This window comes from Rattus norvegicus, chromosome 16, assembly GCF_021556685.1.
Source record: "Rattus norvegicus strain SHRSP/BbbUtx chromosome 16, alternate assembly SHRSP_T2T, whole genome shotgun sequence".
NCBI lineage: Eukaryota > Metazoa > Chordata > Mammalia > Rodentia > Muridae > Rattus > Rattus norvegicus.
This window is the reverse complement of record NC_141549.1, coordinates 65,508,222-65,535,938: the sequence shown is the minus strand read 5'-3', so window position 1 is coordinate 65,535,938 and position 27,717 is coordinate 65,508,222. Positions and strand designations below refer to the sequence as shown.

Below are 27,717 nucleotides of genomic sequence, written 5' to 3'. Positions count from 1 at the left end.
CATAGCAGGAGCGCACCAGTGGGAACATCTCGCCTGACAGTTAGCCTAGTACTCAAGATCATCATCTGAACAAGACGGCTGATGCCCTTTTGCCCTTCGACACTCTGAATAGAGTTTCAGACCCTGATTGTCACCGTGGATGGAGGTTCCCAGCTCAGTTCCAGCCTGATTTGCCTGTGTGTTTCTACTCAAGGGTGCGGTGCCTTGGGCACCCAGGGAGTTCTTGTGGGTGACCAAGAGCGATGGCAATATCCTCTGTTGCTTTGGGAGCCTGGCTAACAACTCGTTAGGAGGCATCCCATAGCCTGGCACTGGGATTTTTGGTTAATGAAGTATGGTTTCTGGGACCAATATTATCCACCCATGCAGGATCCCTCTGTACATTTTTAAGAATCAATTGAATCTATTAGTCACTTATAGCTATAGGTTTCTATATGGGCCTTTCCTAGTCCTAAGTTTTGGCTCACCCTCCCCCATCCCCTGCCCTTGCCTTCATCAGCTCCCCAACTCCAGTGTCCTACCCCACTTTCACCTCATATGGGTTTTACTATCCCTGCCCTCAGTTCCTCCCCCCCATCACCCCCAAAGCTCATGTCTCCTTTCTTCTTCTCTTTCTTTCTTTTCTTCTTCTTGTTGTTTTTGTTTTGCTTTGCTTTTTTGCTTTTTGTTTTTGTTTAGTTTTGTGTTTTTCAAGACAGGGTTTCTCTGTGTAGCCCTGGCTATTCTGGAACTAGTTCTATAGGCCAGTCTGGCCTCGAATTCAGAGAGAACCACATGTCTCTGCTTCCCAAGTACTGTGATTAAAGGCTTATGCCACCACTGCCTGGGTCATGGTTCCTTTCTTGCTCCTGGCCCCTACAGACACTCATTCCAACCCAGAAGTCGAAACATCCAAAGTTCCACTCCACATATGAGAGAGCATGAGGCCTTCCTTCTGAGCAAGCCTGGGTTCCTTCGTGCAGTATCAGTTTTTCCAGTCCATCCATTTTCCTATAAGTTTTATAGTTCTTTTTCTATAGTGCTGAATAGAATCCTCCTGCATAAATGTTCTACATTTTCATTATCCATTCATCATTTTCATTATCCATTCATCATTTTCGTTATCCATTCATCAGTTGATGGACATCTTAGGCTGTTTGGGTTGCTAGATATTGGGAGCAGAGCAACAATGAGTATGTTGCACAGGTCTGTTGGGGTTCGTCTTGAGTGTTCAGAAGCTGAATACTGTGCCTTAGACCAGACTATAACCTGATATTGGGATGCTGTATTAACCAATGTACTGTAAAGATGCTCTCTGTAAATTCCTGATTGGTCAATAAATGGCTAGGGCTTATGACTGGGCAGGAAGGGTAGGAGGTGGGACTTAGAATCCAGTCCACCAGGGTGAAGGAGAGAGAAGGCAGAGAGAGAGGAGGTCACCATCAGATGGGACAGGCCATCAGGAGCATGTGGCCAAGAGCAGCTCACCCTAAGGACTGACTGATGGAGCAGAAGCAGCCTAGGAAGACACAGGTTGTCAAGTGATTGGCATTTGTGTGGATCTTAACATATGGAAGGATTAGAATAACTCAGAACCTACCCCAGCATGGAGCCTACATGTTACTAATAAATCAGTGTCATTTACTTGAGAACTATACTAGCAAAAGTGCGGTAGAAACCCCCTATAGTTATTAATGATTAAAGGGGGTGTAGCAACACCCCAGAAACTACTTTCATTCAGTACAGGTCTTTCTGGTATGGGGTATGAAGTCATTTAGGTATACCCTTGGAGCGAGCGGTAGAGCTGGGTCATAGGGAATTCTATTTTTAGTGTTTTAGAAAATCTCCATAGTGGTTGCAACAGGTTGTCCAATTCCCAACAGTGAACGAGGATTCTCCTTCCCCACATTTTCTCTTGTGTTTTTTCTATCATGTATTTTCTTGATAGTAGCCATCCTGACAGAGAGCGGAACCATCTCAGAGTAGCTTTAATTTGTACTTTGCTCATGGCTGTAGAAGTTGAACACAGTTGAAGATGTTTACTAGCCCTCGTTCTCTGTTCGGATCCGTGGCCAATTTCTAGATTAAGTTGTTTCTTTTCTTGATGTTTAGGGTGTGTGTGTGTGTGTGTGTGTGTGTGTGTGTGTGTGTGTGTGTGTTTTAAGTCTTTCATGTATTCTGGAAATCACTTCTCCATCTGATGGTCAATATACCGGACTTTGTAACATGAGCATATAGCAGCTGTGGCTACCTGCTGGGGAGCTGCACAAGGAAATAAAAAACGGAAGTTAGAAGAGAGGTTGAAAGGAAGATGTCTACAGGGGCTGCAGAGGATCAAAAGTGGGTACTGGGCCAGCTAACCCTGATGTGGCTTCTTCTCAGTTCATATATAAAAGACCCTCGACTACTTAACTGGGGGGCGGGGGTGAGCATGCTCAGAGTTTTCCTGATGTCACACCACACAGAGTAGGAGAGACCCTAGTAAGTCACCCAGCCTCCATCTCCACATAGACCAAGCCCTTTCCCTGGGAGAGATGATCATCGCACTGTCTTTCTATAACTCTCTCATGAATCCAAGTGGCCATAAAGATGAGGAAAAGGAACCAGGACCTTCACCCAGGCAACAGGAGCCTCAGCACGGATTGGAACCGTTGCTCTGCACCGGGTCAGCCAAGCATCTGGGGGAATGAGGCTGCTCTTCTCTGAATGGTGATGGTTACTACACTGGTCTATCATCCCTTTGCACGTCGGAGGCTTAAATAGCAAACAAACAAGCAGGATCAATATGTTCACGATACATTGCGTGCATGTGTGAGATTGTAAAAAGAAATGAAAAGTAATAATTAAAAACAGAAAGAGGCTTCTGGAACATCCAGTATCAGCTCTCCGTAGGCTTTAAGCCTGGTTCTGCTTCCCATAGACTTCGCAACAGTCTCTGAGGAAGGGGACAGAGAAGGACATATGTGTCCCATTGCTGCAGCTGTCAAGGGTGGTGAGTTCTCCAAGGTAACCAGACCAGATCTTATGGTTCAACCTTGGAGAAGACAGTGAAAGCAAACAGCCTCGGGCTCGCACACTGGCAGACGCTGGGCAGGAAGCAGAAACCATCAGGCAAATCTAATCAAGCCCAGAGAAGCCTTTAATAAAGTGCCAAACACACTTCATTTCAAGGTAAAATGTATCTCTCTAACTATGCCATTTGGGCCCTGGAGCTATGAAACGTTAAAAAACAAACTTCAGTGTGTCTTAAGAGTATTTTAGCATCCAGCAATTGATGTTTTAGTTTACAATTTGCTAAAGCTTGTGTGTGTGTGTGTGTGTGTGTGTGTGTGTGTGTGTGTGTGTGTGTGTTTTCGACACATGTCCTGAAAGGACAGCTTTCAGGAATCAATTCTCTTCTTCCAGTATCTGAGCTCCAGTTTTAGGTTTGACCATTCGTGCTGGCACCTGCTAAACCATCTTACCAGGTTTGGCGAGCACCCGCCTACAGGATGTCCGCACAAGATTTGTCTTTCTCTTACGCTCTGTTTACTCACCCAAACACACCTCAGAATATCATGCTAATGTCAAGGTTAAACAGACATCTCCCAAAGCAGGGAGCGGTTGTTTGGGCAGAAGTGCTGCTTCAGGGCTCCACTTGGGAATCTTCTCCACTGAGGACACTGTGGAAACTTGCTGGCTTGACCCACGTCCTTCATAAAAGTCTGCCCGCTGTGGCAGGCTGGGAGGATGGCACTGGTGGAAGTCCAGGGGGTCCAGGAGAGTGTAGGCCAACAGTTAGCACTGGTGTGCTCCAAGCAAGGGTGCCGCACAGAGCCTCACTCAAGTTCTCTCTCAAAGGGCATCAACATGGTGGTTAGAGAAGCCAGTGGTGCCTAGCGAACCCAGCAGTGAGCTCAGAGAGACCATTCCCAACGTTCTAGTTTTCATATAACCTCACAATTACACTGGACACTTCCCTAGGCAGGGGATACTGGATTGTATTAGTGAGGAGAGAGATCTGAGCGCGCGCGCGCACACACACACACACACACACACGTATGTGTGTGTTCACTGCACTCTTCCTGTGACTGTGGACACCATGTGACTGTCTGCTTTAAGCCAAGCACCCTGATTCCCCTATGGTGATAGATAGATTGTAACCTGGAATTATGAGGCAGGTAAACCTTTTCTCCTTTAAGGTGCCTTCCTTACAATGTTTTATAATGGCAATAGGAGAAGAAGCAAAGACAAGGAAGGTTCCCCTAACCTTTCTGCAGTGGATAAGATGATTCTTCTAGAAATGCAGCAACTGATGCTGATGCACCCAGGCCTGGCCAGAATCCTGGAAATGTGTGGTGGACCCAGCTTGCCTGAGCCTACATGCTATAGCATCAAGATTTTGGTAGTGGTGAGGGGCTGTTTAAGACATCGTGTCTCAGAGACACCCCAACAGGGAGGTCCCAAGAGCAAGAATGGTGGCCTTACACATGGAATCCCCAAGACAAGAGTGTGAGGCATGAGGATTTCCATGAGTTCAGGGCAATCCTGGGCTACATAGTGAGTTCCAAACCAGACTCACCTCAGACCTGTCTCAGAAAGAAAGGAGGAAGGAAGGAAGGAAGGAAGGAAAAAAGGAAGGAACAATGAAAGAAATAAAGAAAGAAAGAAAGAAAGGAAGGAAGGACAAATGAAAGAAAGAGAGAGAGAGAAAGAAAAAATAAAGAAAGAAAGAAAGAAAGAGATAAAGAAAGAAAGAAAGGAAGGAAGAAAAGCAGACCCCAAATAAAGATCGCAAAAGTCTTCATCTATTCATGTCATTGGCTACAGAGGAAAGGGAACTTGGCTCAGGAAGGAAATTTTCAGCTGCAGTTTGCTCCCAGTTTCCTTTCCTGTCATGCCCACTTCCTGTTTCCTACACCATATTTAAAAGAACAAAACACTACTTCCTTTTTAAGCAACTGAGACTAAGAACTGAGATTTTTCCAGAGGTAAGTGCAGTGTGTGTGTAAGCGTGTCTGTGTGTCTGTGGGTGTGTCTCTGTTTGTGTGTCTGTGTGTGTGTGTATGTCTAGGTGTGTGTCTGTGTATCTGTGTGTTTATGATACAATCTCAATCTTTTCCGGCCAAACATAAAATCGAAAATCAGCTTTAAATGTTCTTTAACAAATATTGACTAATGGCGTTTGAATGGCACCCTGGGCTACAAACACCCATACAGACTTAGCTTTATCCACCTCTGTTTTTACAGAAAGCATCGGAGGCTCCCAGAAGTGAAGCCTTCCACCCAAGCTCACGGTGTAGTAAGTGGTCAAGGCAGAGCTGCGAACGCGAGTTTGTGTGCAGTGTCCTCTCAAGCTTTGGTGTCCTCAATGACAACCAGGAGTATAAGAGCCAGCCATTCTTCATGCCCCCGAAGAGGGGGACTTCTGTAAGTACTCTGAATGAAGATGCGCTCTAACACCTGGGCTCAACTTGTTGGGCAAGCCAGAGTCAACAATGGTCATTCATGACCTAATAGAGATCCAGCCCTCTGAGGCTTCCCTCCCAGAGCTGTTAGAGGCTGATGATTTTGATTTTAGTTTTTGAGGCTGCCTATGGCTGTGGTTCACCAATAAAACATGTACAGAGCAAATGATGCCCTGAGTTTAGTACACACACACACACACACACACACACACACACACACACACACACGGCAGTGGAGAGGTAGCACTGAGGAAAACATTTAAAAAATATTCACAAACAAAGGGAGCAGAGTTGCCTTCCAACCTGTCCCTGCTCCCAAAATCCAGATGGAGCTTTGCATGTTTGCCTTCCTGGGAGAAAACCAGTTGTTAGAAGTGTTACTGTCCCATATCCCACCCAACCCAACCCTTAAGCTCCTGAGCAGGTCCTGGCTTTTCCTCATTCTCTTCTACAGTGCCTGGTAGACAAGTGCTACGTTCAAGAACACAAACCTCTTGTTAAGACTTGTCCTGTAGTTTGGTATTACAGATGTGCTACTAGTGCAATAAGGTGAAGGCTGTCTGCCCAGAGAAATATATAATTTATATAAGAAAATAAATTTCATAAAGAAAAAAAATATTCACGGTACTAGGAAGACACCTCATGCTTGTTACAGAAACATAAGGATCTGAATTCAGAGCCCCCAGCACCCATGTAAAAGCCAGGAGCAGCACACACATCTGTAAAGTCAGCACAGAGGGGTATGGGGAGGGGGTGACAAACCGGTCTCCAGAGCTCACTGGCCAGGCTCTGACAGGGCTCCAGTTGAATTTATTTGTTGACTCCATGTTGTTTGAGGGATCCTGACTCAAAAAGTTAGGTAGAAAGCACAATATTAAACATTGGTTCCTGCTCTACTCCCCCCCCCCCACAGAGAACACTCTCTCTCTCTCTCTCTCTCTCTCTCTCTCTCTCACACACACACACACACACACATACACACACACACTTACTCATACACACACACACTCACTCACATACACACTCACACATACACACTCACTCATACACACACACTCATACACACTCACACACACTCACTCATACACACACACTCTCTCACACATGCTCACACACCCATTTTTCTTTGGCTGGTTTCCTTTTTATTACTGTTCTGCTAAGTTCTGAAGGGACGCCCGTCTAGAAGAAGGCTGGGGTTTGACTGCGTCTCCCTTAGACTTCAGACCTTTCCTGGTGTCCGACAGCCTCCTTCGTCTGATGGGTCAGCTTTCCTCATCTCAGCCATTGTGTCCCCTTTGCACACCCATCTCAAGAGAACAGTGCATGTTAACCAAGGCGTGAAGGCTGTGTACCTTAAATAGTTCTGGGGTGTGTGTCTGTCTGTCTGTCTGTATGTCTGTCTGTCTGTCTGTCTGTCTGTCTGTGTATATATGTATGTGTGCATGTATTTTCTCTTTAAATCTTCACAACAGACCTTAATGGGGGTAATATCACCATTTTACGGAAGAGAAATCAGAGCTGAAGTAGTTTACCCTTGGCCATTGCTGCACAATTTCAGCAGTAATTTATTCTAACAATACTTCCTTAAAAGCAGCTTGGGACAACATCACTCTAATCTATCTGCTGGGGGTGGTTAGGAGAAGTTAATTAGGGGATGAGTCAGGAGCCACCCCTCTGGCAGTCGGGAGCTCACCACTTAGCATTTAGATTATACCGTGCAAATCCACCCTAAAGAGTTTATTCCTTAGTAGAGGGATGATAGAAATATTTCTGCCAGGGGAATGAATTAGGTCACTGGTTAGACATATGCAGACCCTAGTACCCTTCCACATGTTCGGTTTGTAAACTGTCCCTGTCCAGTTGCATGTGTTCATTCCAACGACACCAGCAGAACCTCATGTCACAGACTATCACCATTGGTGGGTCCTCTGCCTCCCCACTTCCCAGTGGGCCTTACCATAAGGTGTGCAAGGTACCTATCATGTAAAACAGTCTGGCAAGCATATGCTGTGGCTGTTTTGTACACCTTGCAGGTAAGAAGGAGCTCTTGTCTGAATCTAACAGAAGGTTGGTTGTAGAATCACTAAGCTGAGCTCTGGGGAAAGGGACCTCAGCACACCACTGTCAAGAGATCCTTCCTCCCACCCCTCACCTCCTCCGCCCATCTGCTGAGTGGAGAGACTGGGTTAGGCAAAAGTCACAGCTCCTGGAAATAAAGGCAGAATTTGGGGCCAGCTCCCCTCCTCTACTCAGTCCACAAAGCCCAGCCGCCCCTTGAGAGAAGAGATTAAGTGAAGAGAGGAGGAAAAGACTCCAGGCCCCCTGTGGTGTCAGTCAACAAGAAGAAACCTTAATCTTAACAGTCTTCCAGGAAGTGAGTTCTTAAGAGGCCTCCTCCTGCTCTAAGCTCTGTAAAGGTCAGGCTAAGTACATAACAGGAAAGAAACAGTGTTTGACTTGATGGTGTGTACTTAGACATATGAAATTCGGCATTGGGCCATGAAATAAAAGGAGGGTAAACCACAAACAGCTTTCTCCATGTGCTCTGAGGTAAAAGGCTGGCTGTCCTTAGTGAGGGTGTCCTGGGCCTGGAACCCTTTCTTCTCTGTGCTGAGACTCTCAGCCATGCCTTTCTCAAGCCACCAAACCACCCAGGCCACCAATCAGGGCTCATGACCTGAGAGGACACAAATACCTATTTCCACTCTCCTCCGAGGGCAACAGGCCTTCCGCTGGGGCATTATTAACACTGATATAGAACATAAGGCTTCAAGAGTTTTCCTTATCCACCGTGACACGGTGACTACAAGAAACATTTCTGAATTGGACCCAAAAGGAGAAAGAGCAAATGCCACAATGGAGAAGAATTTTGAGTTGCAGTCTTTAAAAACATCTGTCTCCATGTTTGAGACACAGGAACCTATAGAGAAGTCTATCGTGGCTGATAGGTATGCTGTCCAGACAGCCATGCCTCAAACCCGCCAGCTACAGAACAGTTAGTCACAGAGACCAATGAATTCAGCCTTCTCATTACCCAGATAGGGAAACAAGTTCACTCATTACCCAGATAGACCCGGTAAGCTCCAGGCAAGTGGAGGGGTTTGGGATCTTAGTGTCCTTTTCCAGAGACCTGCTTCTTGCTGGAAACTGCACTGCCTGGGAGCTCCAGCCTGACATATCTGGGTCCTAATTTGGGTCTTTTGATCAGCACTGAGGTTGGAGTACCTGATAAGCTGCCCCATCTCTTACTTCTCTTAAAATTGTTGGTTCTTATCTAGGACTTGGGTTTTTCAAACTTGCCATTTAATGAAACATACTAGTTTTTTTACAATGAAGCAAACATATTGAAACAAAGCCATGTTTCCTCCCTCCCTCTTCCTTCCTTCCCTTCTCTTCCTTCTCCCCTCCCCCTTCTTTCTTCCCTTCCTCCCTTTTCTTCCTTCCTTCTTCCTTCCTCACTTCCTTCCTGACTGGCCCATGCAAGAGACCAATTCCACAGCCTTTGCATATGCTAAGTAATACTCAGCCTGTTGTAGAATAAACTTCCTATCTGAAGCCCTAGAGCCCCCAGCTGGAATGAATGAAAATCAGGGCACCACCTGATTTGATTGACACATTTGTAAGCTTTTGAGGAGTTGGTCTGAAGCAGACTGAAAGGCCACCAGTCTAGGACCTTGGCCAGGCTTTCTGGGGCTCTCCAGGTGAATATGCGGATCCTAGTGGGAGGAAGTGCTATGCCCAGGTGGGTCGGTTCAAGGGAGTAAAGAGAGAAGCTACGGGTCTAGGCTAGAGAGCAAGAGAGAACCTAGTTTATTCTTCACCTTAAACATTTAGCCTCTTTGCCTTGGTGTCTAAGACGTCTGTCTCTAGATCTGTCTCTCGTCTCTCTCTTTGCCTTGGTGTCTAAGATGCGTCTAGATCTGTCTCTCGTCTCTCTCTTTGACTTTCCAGGAAGCAAGGCTGATGTGGATGCAAGAGTCTCCAACCATTTCAGCTCTGGGCAGCTGTTGGCACCTTTAAATTCATTCATTCATTCATTCATTCATTCATTCATTCATTCATTCACACAAATTGTGATACTTACGGTGTTCAGGGCCATGGATTTATTGATGGGAGTTATGGACTGAGCAAATGCCTACATTCTTCCTACCCACACCTTGCCTTATCCTTAGCCATTTGACTAGAGTAGATTCCTACTGCCTTAAACTAGGCTTGGGGAATGCAGGATCCTCCTCTTTCTGACCTTCATCCATTCAACAAAAATGCTGATGACCTAGAAACATGGTGAAAGTATACCAGCGAGTCATCGAGTGGGCCTCGGGCCCTCTGGGTCTAATAGAGATTGTGTTCCATAAAGTACTGTGCGGCTAGTTTTGTTAACTTGACTTAGGGTAGTGCCATCTGAAAGGAGAAAACCCCAATTGTCAAACTACCTTCGTAAGATCCAATTATCCAGTTGTAGGGAATTTTCTTAGTTAGTGATCAATGGGGGAGAGCCCAGCCCATTGTGGGTGGTGCCATCCGTGGGCTGGTAGTCCTGGCTTCTATAAGAAAGCAGGCTGATACATGGACTGACCCTGGACTCTGACCCCATAGGTAGCAATGAATATCCTAGTAAGAGCACCAGTGGAAGGGGAAGCCCTGGGTCCTGCTAAGACTGAATCCCCAGTGAACTAGACTATGCGGGGAGGGTGGCAATGGGGGGAGGTTTGGGAGGGGAACACCCATAAGGAAGGGGAGGGGGGAGGGTGATGTTTGTCCGGAAACCGGGAAAGGGAATAACACTTGAAATGTATATAAGAAATACTCAAGTTAATAAAAAAAAAAAAAAAAAAAAAAAAAAAAAAAAAAAAAAAAAAGAAAGCAGGCTGAGCAAGGCATGGGGAGCAAGCCAGTAAGCAGCACCCCTCCATGGCCTCTGCATCAGCTCCTGCCTCCAGGTTTCTGCCCTGGTTGAGTTCCCGCCCTCACTGCGTTTAATGATGAACTGTTATGTGGAACTGAGAGTGAAATAAATCACCCCCCTCCCCCCCAAAGTTGCCTTTGTTCATGGTGTCTCAGTCACCATGACTGGGACAAGGGCGTATCGGAGCCTGTTTGGGCTGGGAACCCAACAATGAAAAGAACTCCTATTATCATGGCACTTCCTGTGAGCATAAGGTATCTCTTATCTTGGTAAAGTTCATTACCCTAAGGCCAGGCGCTGGGTGAATAGATAACTTGTGGTATGTTCACTCAATGGAATAAGATTCTGACGTAAAGAAGAATGAGTTACCATGACTTACAACGACGTAAGTCTATTCTATGTCATTCTATTTATATAAAGAACTAGAACAGGAAAAAAAAAACTAAACTTTAGTGTGAGGAAGCAGGACAGTGGCTCACTCTGGCACAGTGTGAGGTATTGACTAGAAAAGATGCACGGATCCTGCGTTTTACAGGGATGCTAACTGCACGGATGCATACAATTATCAGAACTTACTACACTGTATGCTTAAAGCCTGCCAAGTCGGAGAGTTGAGCTATACTGCTGTGTGCTCCCTGCAGTTATGCTCCCAACCACCTGCCAGAGCCCTCTGGGTTCACTAATGAAAGACACACACACACACACACACACACACACACACACACACACACACACACACCAGTTAATTTTAAATGCCTTGACTAGCTCAAAGGCTGGGTGGGAAATTTCAATCTCCCCCCACCCCCTCCCAGCTAGCACAGATTTCCCTCCTATCCTGGCTTAACGCCCTCTGATTCTATATTTTAATCTTTGTTGCCCTGGCTCCTTCTGGCTAGCCCCTGGTCTTTGCTGCCCAAGATGCTTCTCGGCAGTCCTTCCAAGAACTGCATTCCCTCTCAACTACATTTCAGATGATTTTCCTTCTACAGCTCTAACTCTGATCTTTCTCCTTTCAAATCATGGCAATACTCTTCTTTCTCCCAGTTTCTAGCCTATGCAAATCTAAAGGTCTCTCCTCAGTCTACCTGTCAAGCTATTGGCCATTGACTCTTCTTTGATCGATCAAAAACCAACTGGGGACAAGGATCTTCAGTGTTGGCCAGGCAGATTCCTGATTTTGGGGGCCAGATTAATTCAAAGCATTAGAACCAATCCCCAACAATCACAACATTTTATTATATGTAAATTACACCTAAATGAATAATTTGAAACACAAACCTGTCCAGATTTCCATTTCTATCTAGAGCTCAGGAGGAAACCAAGCACTGACAGTTTGGGGGTATGTATGCATTTGTTATTGGTTTAGTGTTTCTGTACCTTTAAGTAGCTTTTGAAATACGTCATATTCAAACCAGATTTCAAAGTCACAACTGGTGAAATAGAAGCAGAGTGATGAAATCCTACATTCATAGGAAATCAGAGGTCATAACCTCTGTCTTCCTTGTGAGCCCAGTGTGCTGGTTGGTTTTTGTGAACTCGATACAAACCTCATCGTATCTTGGTCAAGAGAATCCTGGCTGAGAAAATTCCTCCATTGGATTGGTCTGTGGGCAAGTCTGTTGGCCATTTTCTTTTGTTGATCGGGGAGGGCCCAGCTCACCAGGATTGGCGCTCTCTCTGGGCAGGTGGTCTTAGGTTCTAAGGATCCATCAGGCTGAGGGATCCAGGAGGAGCAAGACAGTAAGCAGCATCCTTCACGGCCTCTGCTTCATTTCTTGCCTTTCGGTTTCTGCACTGGCTTCCCTCAGTGATAGGAGAGTGACCTGAGGCTTCTAAGATGAAATAAACTCTTTCCTCGCCAAGTTGCCTTTGGTCACGGTGTCTTATCACAGCAACAGAAACCCTAATTAAGATGCTTATGTTCCTTTAAGACACTTGTGCTACATGGTTGTCCTAACCAATCTTGAACCTAAGGAAGGGCGGTGCTTATTTTCTTCTGAGAATAATGACTGCTGCAGCCAAAGAGTTAAAGCTGAAAGCAGATGAGGCAGGCTGGCCTCCTAGACTGCTGCTGCCTTTGAGGAAGAATGCACTCCAGACCCAACATGAGCAGCCATTAGAGAGGTAAAAGGTAACCCCTTCCTTGAAGTGGCAGCTTCATCCTGGAGGTTGGTTTAACTTAAAAGTCTGTCTCTCCCTCCAACCCCCACTTCCTGACTCTTCTCTTGTCCCCCAGTGCTGCCTACTTCTAGAAACTTCTGTGGACTCTAGGAGAAGGAACAAGCTTGCACTGGTTGTCCTCATGCCCATAGAATGATTTTGGTAGTCTGGCTTGAGAGTTGTGTCTACTAAAGCCAGGCACCTTGATTGACAGTCCTACCAAGCCTGAGGGACTCCCTTGCTAGGCAACCACAATACTGTAACCAAAAGGAAGAATGCCAGGCAAGTAAAAAGCCTGACGGAGTTCAAGTGCCCACCAGCCTTTGTTTGTGTGTTGGTTACCTGTCCAGGTTGAAAAGACCCACAGACCTGGATCTACTCTTGGCTGTCCCTGTAATCCATTACTGTGTCCCACAGGGATGAGGGTCAGAGGCAGGTGAAATAACATAGGCAGGAGGATCTGGGAGGAGGCAGGAGGGATATTCACAGCACACTGGGTAATTTATACTCCATTTTCCCGTGACACGGAATTCTTAACAATCTGGCTAAGATCACACATCCATCTGCTGGAGCTTCCCCAGCCCAGGGCTTCTTGTTTCTTTTGTTTACAGTTGTGCTTCCACTGCCCAAAGCAGTGCCTGACCCACTTGGGAGTCACAGAGATTGTGTGGCATGAATGGATAATTCCACTGCTTTGTATTTCGTTGTAAAAAAGAACCAGCTTTGGATTCTCTCTGTGTTGTGTCTGGGCCTGTGTGTGTGCAAAGTGGCAGAAAAGAATCTCCTTCGGTCCACAAGGTCATCAGCCGCAGCCAGGTGACTAGGCATCGGGCCAGCTATTCTGCTGTGCTCAAGGCTGGTGATGAGTCAGGGGCCCTCGACGAGGATCTGATGAGGCTGGGGCATGTCCGGTGACTCCTCTAGACAGCTGCTTGCAGCAGATACACATGGGCCTGGCTGAGGAGTGCTGAAGGAGCTTGGTTACATAACAGACAGTGCTGGGGTAGCAGGGGTGGGGGGTGGGGGTGGGGGTGGGGGTGGGGATGGGGGTGGGGGGGTGGGGGTGGCGTTGGGGGTGTTTGGAGGAGGGGAAGGGCTGTGTGGTGTGGCAGGGATGTCTAAGACCTGGGGCTGCCCAGCACCTTCTCCCACACTCGTTGTTAGCAGACCCTCTTTTCTTCTTTTGACTCCAGAGAGTATGATGAAAAGGAGAGAGGAAAGAGGCTATGGAAAGAAGGCTTCGCTGAGCTGAGGAAAACTCTCACTGTAACTCAGAAGCGAACAGTGACCTCATCCCTCCAGCCAGGCTAACCTTGGTCTGGAGTTGCTGCTAGCCCCTCAAGGCCTCCTTTGAAGGGCTCTGGTTGCCTAAGTCTCCTGCTGAGAATCACCTCTCTTCCTGGCTCCCTATAATCCTTATGGGGGCTGTGGACCTTTCTTGCAGCCTAGCAACTTCCTTCCCCTCTGTTGCTCCCCACCCCATGGCTTCTGTGGTTGGGAAGGAGTGGCCCTCAGTAACAGCGGATGGAGAAATGGCTATGAAGGCGAACCTTCCCACAGCTTGTCAAAGTTCACCTTCTGCTTGGTCTAGCACAGCTTCTCCAGGTCAGTCATGGCAACTCACCAGACCCAAGTATCCCATTGCTCCTGCTACCCCAAGGACCCTCGGCCTCTCACGCCTGTAACGTTGGTGAGTGCCATGGGGGTGGGGGTGGAAAGGAGTCCCCAGAGCCAACCCACCGGAGTCACAATCTTTGCTCTGCTACTCGTTACTACCAGGGAATCTGGAGAGGGGACTTAAGCTCTGGATACCTCTCCTGGGTACTTTATGTTAACTTGACCCAAGCTAGAATCATCAGAGATAACAGTAGGCACCTCAGTTAAGAACATGCCCATAATATCCAGCTATGGGATCTTTTATTAATTAATGATTGATGGGAGAGGGCTCAGACGATTGTGGGTGGAGCCATCCCTGGGATGGTGGTCCTGAGTTCTATAAGAAAGCAGGCTGAGCAAGCCATGGGGAGCAAGCCAGTAAGCAGCACCCCTCCATGGCCTCTGCATCAGCTTCCTGCCTCCAGGTTCCCGCCCTGTTTGAGTTCCAGTCCTGACTTCCTTTGACAATGAACAGTGATTCAAAAGTGTAAGCCAAATAAATTATTGTCTCTCCAAGTCGCTTCAGTCGTGATACTTTATCACAGCAATAGAAACCCTGACTAAGATAGTACCCCACTGTCCTCATCCGTCAGACTACTTTCCTAGGTCCACTGTGAAGACCTCGTGGACTATTGTGCACTTAAAGTCTCACACAGAGCAGGTACATGATTAACATTGGCTATTCTTCCCCCTGCCCTAATTCTAACCTCTGGAAAGGTCATCTCGGTTCTTCTCTTCTCCAAATTCTCATAATAGCCTTACATTTTTTTAGATTTGTTTTATTATTTCATGTATGTCAGGGGTTTGCCTACATGTATGTAAGTGTATGACATGTGTGCCTGGGGACCTCAGATATCAGAAGAGGGCACTGGATCCCACAGCACCAGGGTTACACATGGTTGCGAGCCACCATGTGATTGAACTCAGGACCTCTGGAAGAGCAGTCAGTGCTCTTAACCTCTGAGCCATCTCTCCAGTCCCAACTTTTCCTATTTAAGTGCAAACAACCAAGAGACTTGTCGCATGTTAAGTGGATGTTATGAGGATGAGAAGATTTACCAACCCATCTATTCTGTTCAAGTCAGAAACTTACAAGTCCTCAGTATTTGTTCATTCCTGGTCTGTCCCAAGCAGTTAGAGTCCTGTGACCCACTCATCTCAAACCATTTCTCATCAGCCTCCCCTGCCCTGATCTGTGGTCCTCTGCTTCTTGCTTACACTGTGGCAAGCGTCCTCCTATCCCTATGCCCAATATCTTGGAAACAGTTTCTGAAACACAAATTAAATCTGTTTCGAAAGTAAAGACTGTTTCACAAAACTCACATGTGGAATGGAAAAATATGGATCCTCTGGAAGCAGAGAGCAAGTGTTGCCAGAGGCTGAGGGAGAGGCGGCGAGGTAAAAGTAGGAGATCAAGAGGACTAATAATAATATAACATTATTATATATAATGTATGCATGTCACTAGATGATGTGTTCTTAGAATATTTCTTTAATTAACACATATGTGTCTGTGTAAATATATGGTGCATATGTGTGGGTACCCTCAGAGGTCAGAAATAGAGTGGGGGTCTCCTGGATTTGGGGCTATAGGACCTCCTCAGTGTGGATGCTAAGAACCACGCTCACGTCCTTTGGAAGAGCAATAGATGTTTTCTGAACTGCTGAGCCAGTCTCTCCACATAGATTTGAAAAGTTCTCATCACGTATTAGAAATTGATGAGCTTTAGAGGTAAATATGCATATTAATAAGCTTCTTATAGCTATTCCACAATATATGTATTTCTAAGCATGTCATACATCATAATTTATAATATAATATGCATTATTATATTTTATGTGCATATGAGGCACCTCTCTATTTATCAATCTTAATAACTAATAAAAATAATATATAATTATTATAATATAATTATATGTAATTAATATAAAATCTTAATAATTAATTATATATTTTAAAGATACCCAGTCTTTCTCATTTAACGATGACAGTTAAATTCCAGGGCTGGAGAGATGGCTCAGTGGTTAAGCGCACTATCGGCTGTTGCAGAGGTCCTGAGTTCAAATCCCAGCATCCACCTGGTGGCTCACAACCATCTGTAATGAGATCTGGCCCCCTGTTCTGATGTGTAGGCATAGACGCAGACAGAACACACTGTATACATAATACATTTGTTAAAAAGTTGAATTCCACATAAGGCTATTGCTAACGCAGTCAGCATTGACCGACTCAGTTCTGACCACTGTCCCACACAGCCCAGGCATCCATCCTGTGTCTGGTACATTGGCACTCTCATCTGTCTGGAAAAACCTCCTGGACCACCAGGCTGCCACCCCCAGTCTTTCTTACAACCAAGTCATTGGCCACTTCCCTGGACTCCTGCAGGTTCTGCCTCTGTCTCTTCATGCTCACACAGAGCTCGGCATTGTTCTTCTTACAGTGCTTGTAACTTGGGGTCATCGTTTTTGTTTGTTTGGAACCCTTTGTGGGAGCAATCATGGCTCCAGCACTGTCTCTGTGATACTCATGCAGTGCATTATCAGATCAGCACACAGTGATCTATTATAGTACAATACCACATAATACAGTATATATAGGGAGTGGGTGTAGGGGTTGGAGGTCTTGTAAGTATATATAGTACAATATAAAGTATAGTATAGTGAGTATAGTAGAATATGGACTTCACCTACTAAAATTTGTCATTCAAACTCAGAGACCTCTCTCTCTCTCTCTCTCTCTCTCTCTCTCTCTCTCTCTCTCTCTTTTCCCTCTTATTCTTCTAGCAATGCTGATCAGAGTGGTTTATAACCCTTTACCAGCAATCTTGAACTCACTCCATCCTACTGTTAACCTGGACTGCATCCCACCATGGGCACCAGGGCTTTGTAGTTAGACCCGGTAATCAGGCCTTTGCGCTGCCGGTCCTCAGGTGGTCTCTCGTCTGCTTGTCCTTCCTTATCTCCCTGACCTTTGAAAGGCAGAGTCTTGGAGCCAGGCCTGGGGCCTCTTCTTTCTCGTGTCCTCTGCTGTCTTGGCTTCCTCTTGAGGCAAGTCTCCAAGTGCTGGCTCTCTACCGGTTAACCACACGCTTAGAGCTGTTGCTTCCTTTCCTTTCTCAAGCTAAAGGCTCCGTGTGCAGCTGAATGAATGCTCCTCATTCTGCTTCTCATGCCTGCTAAATGGACGTTCCTCACCCTCCACTTTTCCGTCCGATGGTCAGGAATCAGCACTCGTAACTCAAGACTTGGATTCTCAGCACACAACTGTTAGAGCAACGCTGAGTTCTTTCTTTCTCTCGCACCGTACCCGACCCTTCGTCCTAATTCATCACACCTTCTGTGAGTCTACAGAATCCAGCCAACCTTCCCTGAAGTACTTTGATGGGATTCTACATGGCCTACCCATCTACCCTGATGCTCAGCTTGATTGACTCTAGGGGAGCCATTTCATATCCCTCTTTGTAAAACTCTCTAATCGTCTCCATCTTATAAAGCAGACATGGTCCGACTCCATTTCCTCTGTGGCACCTTATGCCATGACCGTCTCCCCTAGGCTCTGACTGCTGCCTGGCATGCCAGCCTCCTTGCTGTTTCTTCCGACAGGCCAGGCACACTTCTGCAGCCGTCACTGTGGCTCACTGCTCTCCAGGCCTACAAGCTTCTACCTGCAAGTCTTTCCCAGCCACCTGCTACGCTACTTCATACCTTACTTAAAATGCCAGCAGTGTCATTTGTGGGATAGCGTGTGTGTGTGTGTGTGTACGTGTGTGTGTGTGCGCCTATTCCTTTAAGGTATCCTTTTAGAGATGGTCAGCCAACAGGAAGACAGGAATGTGAGGGCCAGCTGGCATTCTGCCAGAAGGGCCACCCTCCAGAGGCCGCAGATCTGAAATCTTGCCATTCCCATCTTAGGCAGCAACTGACAGTCTGCTAATTAGCATGCTAAATAGAAGAGATCTGCCTGGATTAGTAAAACTAGCAACATGCTAAAGGGAAGGGTAAAAAGTTGACTCAGACAGATGGCTGCAATCATTTAGGGACACGACATAATCTCACGTAAACAAAGAATAAGAGTTCGGCGAAGCTTATAAATGCACCCCTTATGGAGGACTTGGTCCCTCATCTGTTTTATGTCCCACCATTGATTTGGAAGGATTTGAGGCTGCATGATCCTCAGACACATAGAATTCCAGAAACACAGTAAGGTTACCTGGAATTCAGAACAGGTTGCACAATTTGGGGACTTGGTTTATAATAATTATTTGGTTGAAAAACACCATCTGCAGAACGAAGCTTGGTGCGCAATACAAGTATTCTCTGACAGTGACTGTGACGGTTTGTCTATGCTCCGCCCAGGGAGTGGCACTATTAGAGGGTGTGGCCCTGTCGGAGTAAGTGTGTCCCTGTGGGTGTAGGTTATAAGACCCTCACTCTAGCTGCCTGGAAGTCAGTCTTCCCCTTCAGCCTTCAGATGAAAATGTAGAACTCTCAGCTCCTCCTGCACCATGCCCTGCATTGATGAAAATGGACTGAACCTCTGAAACTGTCAGCCAGCCCCAATTAAATGTTGCCCTCATAAGAGTTGCCTTGGTCATAATGTCTGCTCACAGCAGGAAGACTCTACCCAAGACATTATGGGGGAGTGGCTCTCTACCTCACTGACTTTCTACTCCTTAGAGACTTCCTTTTTTTTTTTTTTTTTAAACCAAAAGGCACATCACAATTAGAGCAGTGAGGAAAGTGCTTGCTGTGTAAGGAGAGGACCTGAGCTCAGATTTCCAGGACCCACAGAAAGCTGGGTGCAGAGACAAGTGTCTGTAAACTATTACAAGACTGAGAGGAGAGACAGGATCTCTAGAAGCTCATGGGTCAGCTAGCCTAGTGGTCATCATTGTAAGTCACAAGAGACCCTCTCTCAAACAAGGTAGAGGGCAAGGACCAACTAACCCCAGAGGGTGTCCTCTGACCATCATGCGTGCTATGTCACACACACACACACACACACACACACACTCACACACACATTCTCACACACATACACTCATACACATTCTCACACACACATTCTCACACACACACTCACACACTCACACACACACTCACATTCACTCACTCGCTCACACACGCACACATGCAGGCATGCATACATGTTCTCTTACAAATTAAAATCTCAAAATGATCTATATTCAAACTGGTCACATTTGTAAGATCTTCCGATCCGCATTCTTGTTTTCAATCCTCCACAGCCCATTGGTGTCTGACACTGCACGTGCATTGCTTTGTATTCAGTTTAAGTTGTTCAGTCTCTCCCTGGCCCTGCATGCCATAATCTCTGTGAGGTCAGGGGTCACTGTCCGCACCTGTCAGTTTGTTCACCATCATAACCAATCCAAATACAGTGACAGCTCCAACACAAGACCTGCGTGTCTGCAACATTAATGAATAGAAGAAAGCAGAAGAGGGGCTCCAAGAAATAAAACGCTGGCGTTCAAAGGAGAACAGGGTGACTTTTGACTGGACTATCAAAACAAAATAAACCAAAACAAACAAACAAACAGACACTCCACAGAATCTGATCAGTTCACACAACAAAGGTAATCAGTATTAGCCCAAAGTTATGGACGTGCTTGTATCAGTGGCCTGAGAAGTGACTTTGAGAAAAGTCAGCGAGTCTCCTTAAACCAAGAGGGGAAGGATCTCCTACAGCACCGAAAAGTCTCCTCTACAATTCCAGTTAATTAAAAAGTGAAGTTGTTTTGAGAGGAGTTGAGAGTCTGGTTTTGCATCGCCAAGGCCCGGAGCAGTTCTCAAAAAGATCCCCCTGGATTTGCCTAAGGTTGGTTCAAGAGCAGCCGGGAGTAACACAGAGGGCAAGTTGTCTGTGTGTTCCCCAAGCTTAGTAAGATCTTTGGTAAATGATCTCAAGAGATCCACGAGAAGGGCAGAGAGGGCAGTGTGAGACAAAGCATTCAGGGAAGAAATTAAAGAACACATCCAAGAAGACTCATGGCTCAAGGGAACAGAGCCATGTCAGTAAGAGAAGGGTCAAAAGAGATGTGAGTAAGGCAAGGGTCAAAATGGTAGACCCTAGGGATGTCGCAGCTATGGAGACATAAAATACTTGGACGTTTAACGAGAGAATGGGTCCAAAGTTGTGGGACTAGGAACATAGGCTCAGTGAGGAAGCTGGTGCAATATTTCAGCTACGACCTTAGACTCAGTGAGGCAAGCAGGGCCGTCACTATGGTGGTGGTCAAAGAGGAGAGACAAAGTTGTTCCTAGGAGAGGCCACAGTCTGAAGTCAAAGACAGAGCTTCCCTGGGTCCTGGGACCGGCATGCTCAACCCTAAAGCTTGACAGCGCAAATCGGGGACCACGAAGATGAATTCGTTAGGTTTAGCTAGCCACTGTGTGGAAGTGGGGGGAAGGGTGGACAGGAAATGCAAATCCTAATGGTTGGAGTACAGAGCATCTAGGTTCACCGTGCCCTGGGGTGACTTGGAGCATCATTACAGAAGTTCAGGAACTGAGGGTCCAGACAGACAGAGCAGGCCCCATGTAGTGGGTCCCACCTCATCCCACCTCCACCCTAACCCCAGGAAATCCTCAGCTACTAAACTCAGCCAAGAAAACAAGATTTGGGTAGCAAGCACCCAGGGCCAGGAGATAACAGGGCAGAAATCAGTCTTATTCTGATGAAAGCCACTCCTGGGCTCTGGGCAGACCCAAGATGAGGCTACCAAAGAAAGAGACCATGGGACCTCCAAGTTGATGGGGAGGGACTTCCGCCAGGCTCAAAGACTGGCTGATTGTGAAGAGAACAAAACACCTTCATGCACAGTCGGGGGTCGGGGGACTTCTCAACCCACTTCTAGTTCAACAGTCCTTTCTTAGAGCCCAGCAAAGCCTCAAGGAGAGATTCCCTGAGTAGAGAATCCCGTTGCTGGGGTTGGGAGTCAGTGGGTCAGTGGGTCAGTGGGTCAGAGTGCTTGCTTTACAAGCATGAGATTCGAGTTGGAATCCCCAGCGTCCACGTAAAAAGCTGGGCAGGGATGGATACTCCTATAGCATTGGATGACAGAAACGGTCAGATCCAGAGATGCTTTGGCCTCCTGTATGTGGGTATATGGGTGTGGGCATCTGCATGTTCACATGCATGGCATGTGTGTGCACACTTATGCACACACACACTCTTAAATTTTTTTAATTTAACTTATTTTTGTAAGATTTATTTATTTATTACATGTAAGTACACTGAAGCTGTCTTCAGACACACCAGAAGAGAGGGCATCAGATCCCATTACAGATGGTTGTGAGCCACCATGTGGTTGCTGGGAATTGAACTCAGGACCTCTGGAAGAGCAGGCAGTGCTCTTAACCACTGAGTCATCTCTCCAGCCCTTAATAATTTAACTTATAACCACCTCAGTTATGAAAACCTCAGCCACAGAGTAGCTGGTTTATTTGGCCTACTTCTTGCTGTACTGGGAAAAGATGTGTGTGTGTGTGTGTGTGTGTGTGTGTGTGTGTGTCAGGTGGTGCTTTTGAGTATAAAATACCCAAATAACTCAAACAAGTTTGTCCTCTGTCACTTCTTCCTCTTTTGTCACTTTCTGGAGAAGATAGGAACCAGCAGTGCAAAGGCAAGAAAAGGCAAGGTCCGGAGATGTAGGGACCCTGTCATGGACAGGTCACTTTGCCCCATGTCATGACAGCACAAAATGTACTGTCAGCTGTCTCTCTCCTATGAAACCATAGAACCCAAATCCCAGAGGATCAGTAAGGCTTGGAGAGGCCGTGTTATATCGGCCTACAATACCCTTCAGATTGGGAAACCCCTCCCCATTCTCAGGGACGCGTTCTCCACACACTGTCTAAGGGGACCAGAGAGTAGAGTGCTCCCAGCCTGTCTGGAGTGCTCCCAGCTCATCTGATGCTGCTTCCGTTAGCTGCTCTTAGCAAGCGCTTCCGAAGCTTGACAAATGAAGAGGTCCCCTTAGCCAGCCAGGGGACCTGACAATCGCTGGAATAGGGCATTTGTGCTGGTGGTTCTAGCCGTGGCTTTAGTCCAAGGCTGGGGTGTTCCTGTTTCAGCCATTATAGCCACACTGGTACCTTCTGCCAACCTCTCCCCACCCTGTGCTTGTCTATGGCATGCGTCCTGAGAAGATGGAGACTCCCCAGCTGTCTTCCTTCCTCAGCCCAGAGGAGATGTTGCTTCTGCTATTCTTTGGAGAACCTCGAAGAATTGAAGGCCCAAGGAGCCTGGAGATGGAAAGATGTCCTAGCGTGGCTATGATCCACTGGCCCAGCAGATACTATCTCCACTTCCCAGAAATAAATGCAACCGACTCGTCTCTGGATGACGTGTCTTTGGGGACCCCCAAGAAGCGAATCCAGCTAGAGTATTGGAAAATGGCACCAGGCACCATGACATGCTAAGTCATCTCCCTGAATACTGGGGCTTGCATTTTATCCCCATGTCACCACAGAGGGAATGTGCACCAGTCAGAAGGGCAGCGCTGGGCCTCTAGAACGCGGACTGTCACCACACAGAGCTACCTGCTGGTGGCGGTGTAAGCGGTCATGGAGGTGTTCAGGCTCCTCCTAGGACATAATGCTCATTATAATATGTCCTCTGAAAGCCCCAGCACACCAGAGTGTGTTCGGTAACTGAGATCCTTAGAGTGGATCCTGATCCCATTAGATTAGCATCCTCACTGCAACAGGGGAGTGACCTTACAGTCGCACTGGGTGAAGCTGGTGGCTGGTCCTGCTGTGTCTTGAATTCAGATTTCTAGCTTGCTGACCTAGGTGCCAGTCACTTTTGCTTGTTGATGTTTTGGAAGAACAAGCCCAGCAGACTCAAGCAAACTCCCTTTATTGTCACGCATGTTTTGCTGCTAACCCTGTGCAGAGTGCGGACATGGAGTTGCCTTCCAAACAGAATGCACCAGGAGACGTAAGAAGGGACACTGGCAAACGGCGGGTGTGCAAAAGCCCCCTGTCCTGGCTGGCTTTGTGTGTCAACTTGACACAAGGTGCAGTTGTCACAGAGAAAGGAGCCTCCGTTGAGGAAATGCCCCCATTAAGACCAAATTGTAAGGCATTTTCTCAACTAGTGATCAAGGTGGGAGGGCCCAGCCCATTGTGTGTGGTGCCTTTTCTGGGCTGGTGGTCCTGGATTCTGTAAGAAAGCAAGCTGAGCAAGCCAGGGGAAGCAAGGCAGCAAGAAGCACCCCTCCATGGCTTCTGTATCAACTCCTACTTCCTGTCCTGTGTGAGTTCCAGTCCTGACTTCCTTTGGCGATGAGCAGCAATGTGGAAGTGTAAGCTGAACAAACCCTTTCCTCCCCAACCTGCTTCTTGGGCATGATGTTTTGTGCAGGAATAGAAACCCTGACTAAGACATCCTGCCCCCCAACTGCTATTTTCCTTATAGAGCTCAGCATGTGGCCCGCTCCTTTCCACTGCCCTTCCATGTTGACTCTCTTGACAACAACTGCCCTCAAGCTCCACCCAAGACAAGAATCGAAGGAGAAAACCCAGGCTAGGAATTCAAAGGGAGACGGATCTCTCATGACTGCCGGTGCCACTGACCTTAAGATCAGGGATAGGAGACATGCCAGGCACTTCTCCCTGTGGGCTAATCATAGTCACAGACGAGACTGAGTACTTGCTCCCCAAGCCTGAATCCCACTTATCAATCCCCACCCAGTGATTGCCGATGACCCTCTGTCCTGAAAATACATTGGCAAGTGAGAGGCCAGCCTGAGGGTGGGAGGAGATCAGACCCTGAGTTTTGTGAGCATTTAATTTGAGCACATCCTGTCATGAGTTAACGCCCACAGAAGAGGTTAAGAAGAAAGTCCCTTTGAATTGTAAGGGGCGGGGAGGAACCGGGGTTTTTATAAGAATGAATCCATAGACAGAGAGGAAGGTCAGAAAGGAGTGTTTCCTGAAGAAAAAGTAGCTCTGTGGCATGGTGTATTCTCTGCATGCACAGGGCCGGAACTCAGTTTTCAGCACAGGGAAGAAGGGGTGGGCGACAAGAGGAGGGTGTGGAAGAGGAGGAGGAGGAGGAGAAGGAGAGAAATCTACGAACAAATTGCTTGCTTAGCAACACAAAATCCTGGGGGAAAAAACACAGAACTGCCCTGTAGAGAAGATTAGCTCATCTCTAACAGTCTTGTTGATTCTTGTTGATACACACGCGCACACATACACACATCATGTATGCACATACATATACATATGCACACACGCACATACACACATATATGCATACACACATACATATATGCACACACATATACACATACAAATATACACATATACATATACACACACATAAACATACACACAAATACACATACACACACAAAAACATACACACGAATACACATACACACACTAACACATATATGCACACATATACATACACACACAAACACACACACACAAACATGCACACAAATATACATACACACACAAAGACATATACCCCCATGCATACATATGCACATACGCACATACACACATATATGCATACATACTTACATATATGCACACACATATACACATAAAAATATACACATATACACGTACGCACACATAAACATACACACAAATACACATCCACACACAGAAAAACATACACACGAATACACATACACACAAACACATATATGCACACATATACATGCACACACAAACACATATACCCTCATACATACATACACACATACACACATACGCCACTCTTCTTAGCATTCTGCAGTTTGGCATTTTTTTTAAGACATGACAAATTTCAGGATGTCTCTCTTCTTCTCGAGTCTGTGTTTTTCCTCATCCAAAGTCTGTGGAAACACTGCAAGAGGCACAGAGATTCATCTTTCATGTTAAACTGACAGGGAAGCTATACTGATATGTGTGTAAAACATTTAGTATTGTATTTAGTTTCTTTCATCTTTATACACATGTATAAAACAAAAGGGGGGTCTCTACCTGATCTTATATTCTGGGGGAGAATGTGTTCTAACTTTATTACTGGTGGGAGGGTATTCCCTTTCAAAGAGCCGGAAGAGGGGGATGGGCAGGGTTAAGCCTTGGGCCAGGAAGTGGACCCTTTGGTCAACTAGGTCCACAGGCTTCCACTGCAACCACTTTACCTAGCGTGCTGACTTACTGGCTCCCAAGTCATGTTGATTTTTTTTTCAAATTAAAAAGAGAATACCTCATTTTAAATCATGTGTATATGCGTATGTGGTGTGTGTGTGTGTGTGTGTGTGTGTGTGTGTGTGTGTGTGCGCGCGCGCGCATGCTGCAGGTGACTGTGGAGTCCAGAAGAGAGTGTCTAATCCCCTGGAGCTGGAGTTAGGGGAAGTTATGAGGTGCCTGATGTGGGTGCTGGGGACCTAACTCGTCCCTTGCAAGAGAAGTAGCTCTAAGGCACAGGGCTGTCTCTCCAGACCCTGGGTCATGTTTTAAAGTAAAAGGCCAGGTTACACATAGAGAAGTTGAGGGCCCCTGGAGAAAAGAGAAGCCCTCTGTGGAGGAGCTATGAAGTTCAGAATGCTTAAGACAGCCTTGGTGGGAGGAAGAGGGGGCCCTACAGACTCATTTGAGGCTGGCCTGCCAGGGAGAAGCGTGTGGTGATATGGGTCCTTTTATATCTCCCCACTTCAATGTCTCCTTTCTTCCTAGGCTGTTCATTGGAATGTTCAATCCAGCCGCAGAAGGTCGTTGATGATGTGAGTTGAGAAAACCACTATGTGGCCGGTGGTGACATCAGATGCCTTTAATTCCAGCACTAGGGAGTCAGAGGCAGGAGATCTCTGTGACATCAATGCCAGCCTAGTCTTCTGGAACAGACGGAGTTCTGGAACAGCCAGTGCTATACAGAGAAACCCTGTCTTGAAAAACCTAACAGCAACAATAGACAAACAAACAAACAACACCACCAAACAAAAAACCCAAACAAAACACGATGATCTACTATTTGAAAGGGAATGACGACTCTCTCCAGCATTGGCATAGACTAAGAGTCCACTCAAGGTAGATGTTTTTCATTAGACACTGTTAATTCTTAGTCTTTCATCCTTTGGCCTACCTGAAATTTCTGACAGGAGTACTATATGGTATCTGTGAAGGACTAGGTGGCGTTTGAAAGCCACTGGTTAGTTGGTAGGACCCTCTTAACATCACAAGCTCTAATCACTCTCCTGAACTGCCCCATGCCTCCTCAAAAAGTGATCTGCCCACAGTGAGCACCCATTGATCACCACATAAATAAAAACTCTCCACAAGGCCATGACGTGTAAGCAGAGAGTAGCCAATACATGAGAGCGGCTGGGGGCACACTCCCTCTACTGACTGGGCAGCAATGGGCTGTGTCTAGGATCCTTTGTCCTGTGGATAGCACAGATAATACAATCTGGGGCTATAGAGTTAAAACAACAGTCGGGTGGCTTCTCTAGCTTTCCCCCCATTTCACCATTAAAGAAATAATGCCTGGCAGTTGCACATTTTCTCACAGACCCCCTTGGGATGGAGCACAGGGTCTTGTGTATACTGGACCTGCACTGTATGCTGAGCCGTACCCCAGGTTTCCTGACGGAAATTGATGTCGGATCTCTTTATCGTTTGCAATAAAAAGATAGAGAAAATATACCTTAATTTGATTTTATGCTGATTTTTTTTTTCTGGAGCTGAGGATTGAACCCAGGGCCTTGCTCTTGCTAGGCAAGCGCTCTACCACTGAGCTAAATCCCCAACCCCACTTTATGCTGATTACTTAGGAAGAATTTTTAGACTTTTGTTTTGATTTTGTTTGTTTGTTTTTTGTTTTTGTTTTTGTTTTGAGACAGGAGCTCACTGTGTAACTACGTAGCCCTGGCTAGCCCAGAACTTGGTATGTCTCCAGGGCGGCCTCAGACCGTGTCTCTTCCCGAGTATTGGGGTTAAAGGTGTTCACCATCACACTAGGACTTTTTATACGAATTTCACAAGGCCCAAAGAAATTCTGACCCTGCACCACAGTATTTGGCCTGACACACAAGGGCCTTGCCAAATCCTTGGCAAAGTAATTTAGATACTTTTCAATCTTAAAAAAAATGTGAAAAATAATTCCATTACTCTCTTGGGTTTTATAGAAATCAAGGTAGTAAGGTGACAGATTTAATCGATACAGTAATGAAAGCTAGAGTGAGGCTCACCCCTGGGCCACCAGCATCTAGCTTGGCACATGGAGGGCCGGTTGATTTTCACACAGCTTTTGCATCATCTTGCTTCCTTGTGGTTTCAGACAATTGCTTGTCTATTTTTAGCAGGTGAAATCCACTGGGGGAAGAGAGAGGCTAACAAATAAAAGGGAAAGAGTGCAAGACACAAGGGCAGAATGAATGTCAGAGGTGAGATAGCAGGTTTTATTTTTATTTTTGGTAGACTCCTGAGAGAAGTCAAGGGCAATGTTCCCAGGGTATCATTTAAGTGACCAAAGTTATCTTATTTGGCCATTTTTCTTCCGTGTCCCTAATCTGCCAATACAGTTCAATTCCTTTCTCTTCT

The 27,717-nt window shown here is 46.4% G+C and overlaps 1 protein-coding gene and 2 long non-coding RNA genes across 2 annotated transcripts; 1 reads left to right on the top strand and 2 right to left on the bottom strand.

Moving 5' to 3' along the window:
• Erich1 (glutamate-rich 1) overlaps positions 1-27,717 on the bottom strand; it is a gene marked incomplete at its 5' end in the record, with an annotated part of 52,793,804 nt that overhangs the window by 18,128,425 nt on the left and 34,637,662 nt on the right.
• LOC120097484 (uncharacterized) lies at positions 1,604-5,389 on the bottom strand. Its single transcript, XR_015640502.1, has 2 exons — positions 5,195-5,389; positions 1,604-2,241 (listed from the first exon to the last, which is right to left on the bottom strand). It is a non-coding gene; the product is annotated as an uncharacterized LOC120097484 (long non-coding RNA).
• Positions 2,854-14,666, top strand: LOC148000590 (uncharacterized). The gene is made up of 3 exons (XR_015640503.1): positions 2,854-3,150; positions 5,209-5,388; positions 13,686-14,666. It is a non-coding gene; the product is annotated as an uncharacterized LOC148000590 (long non-coding RNA).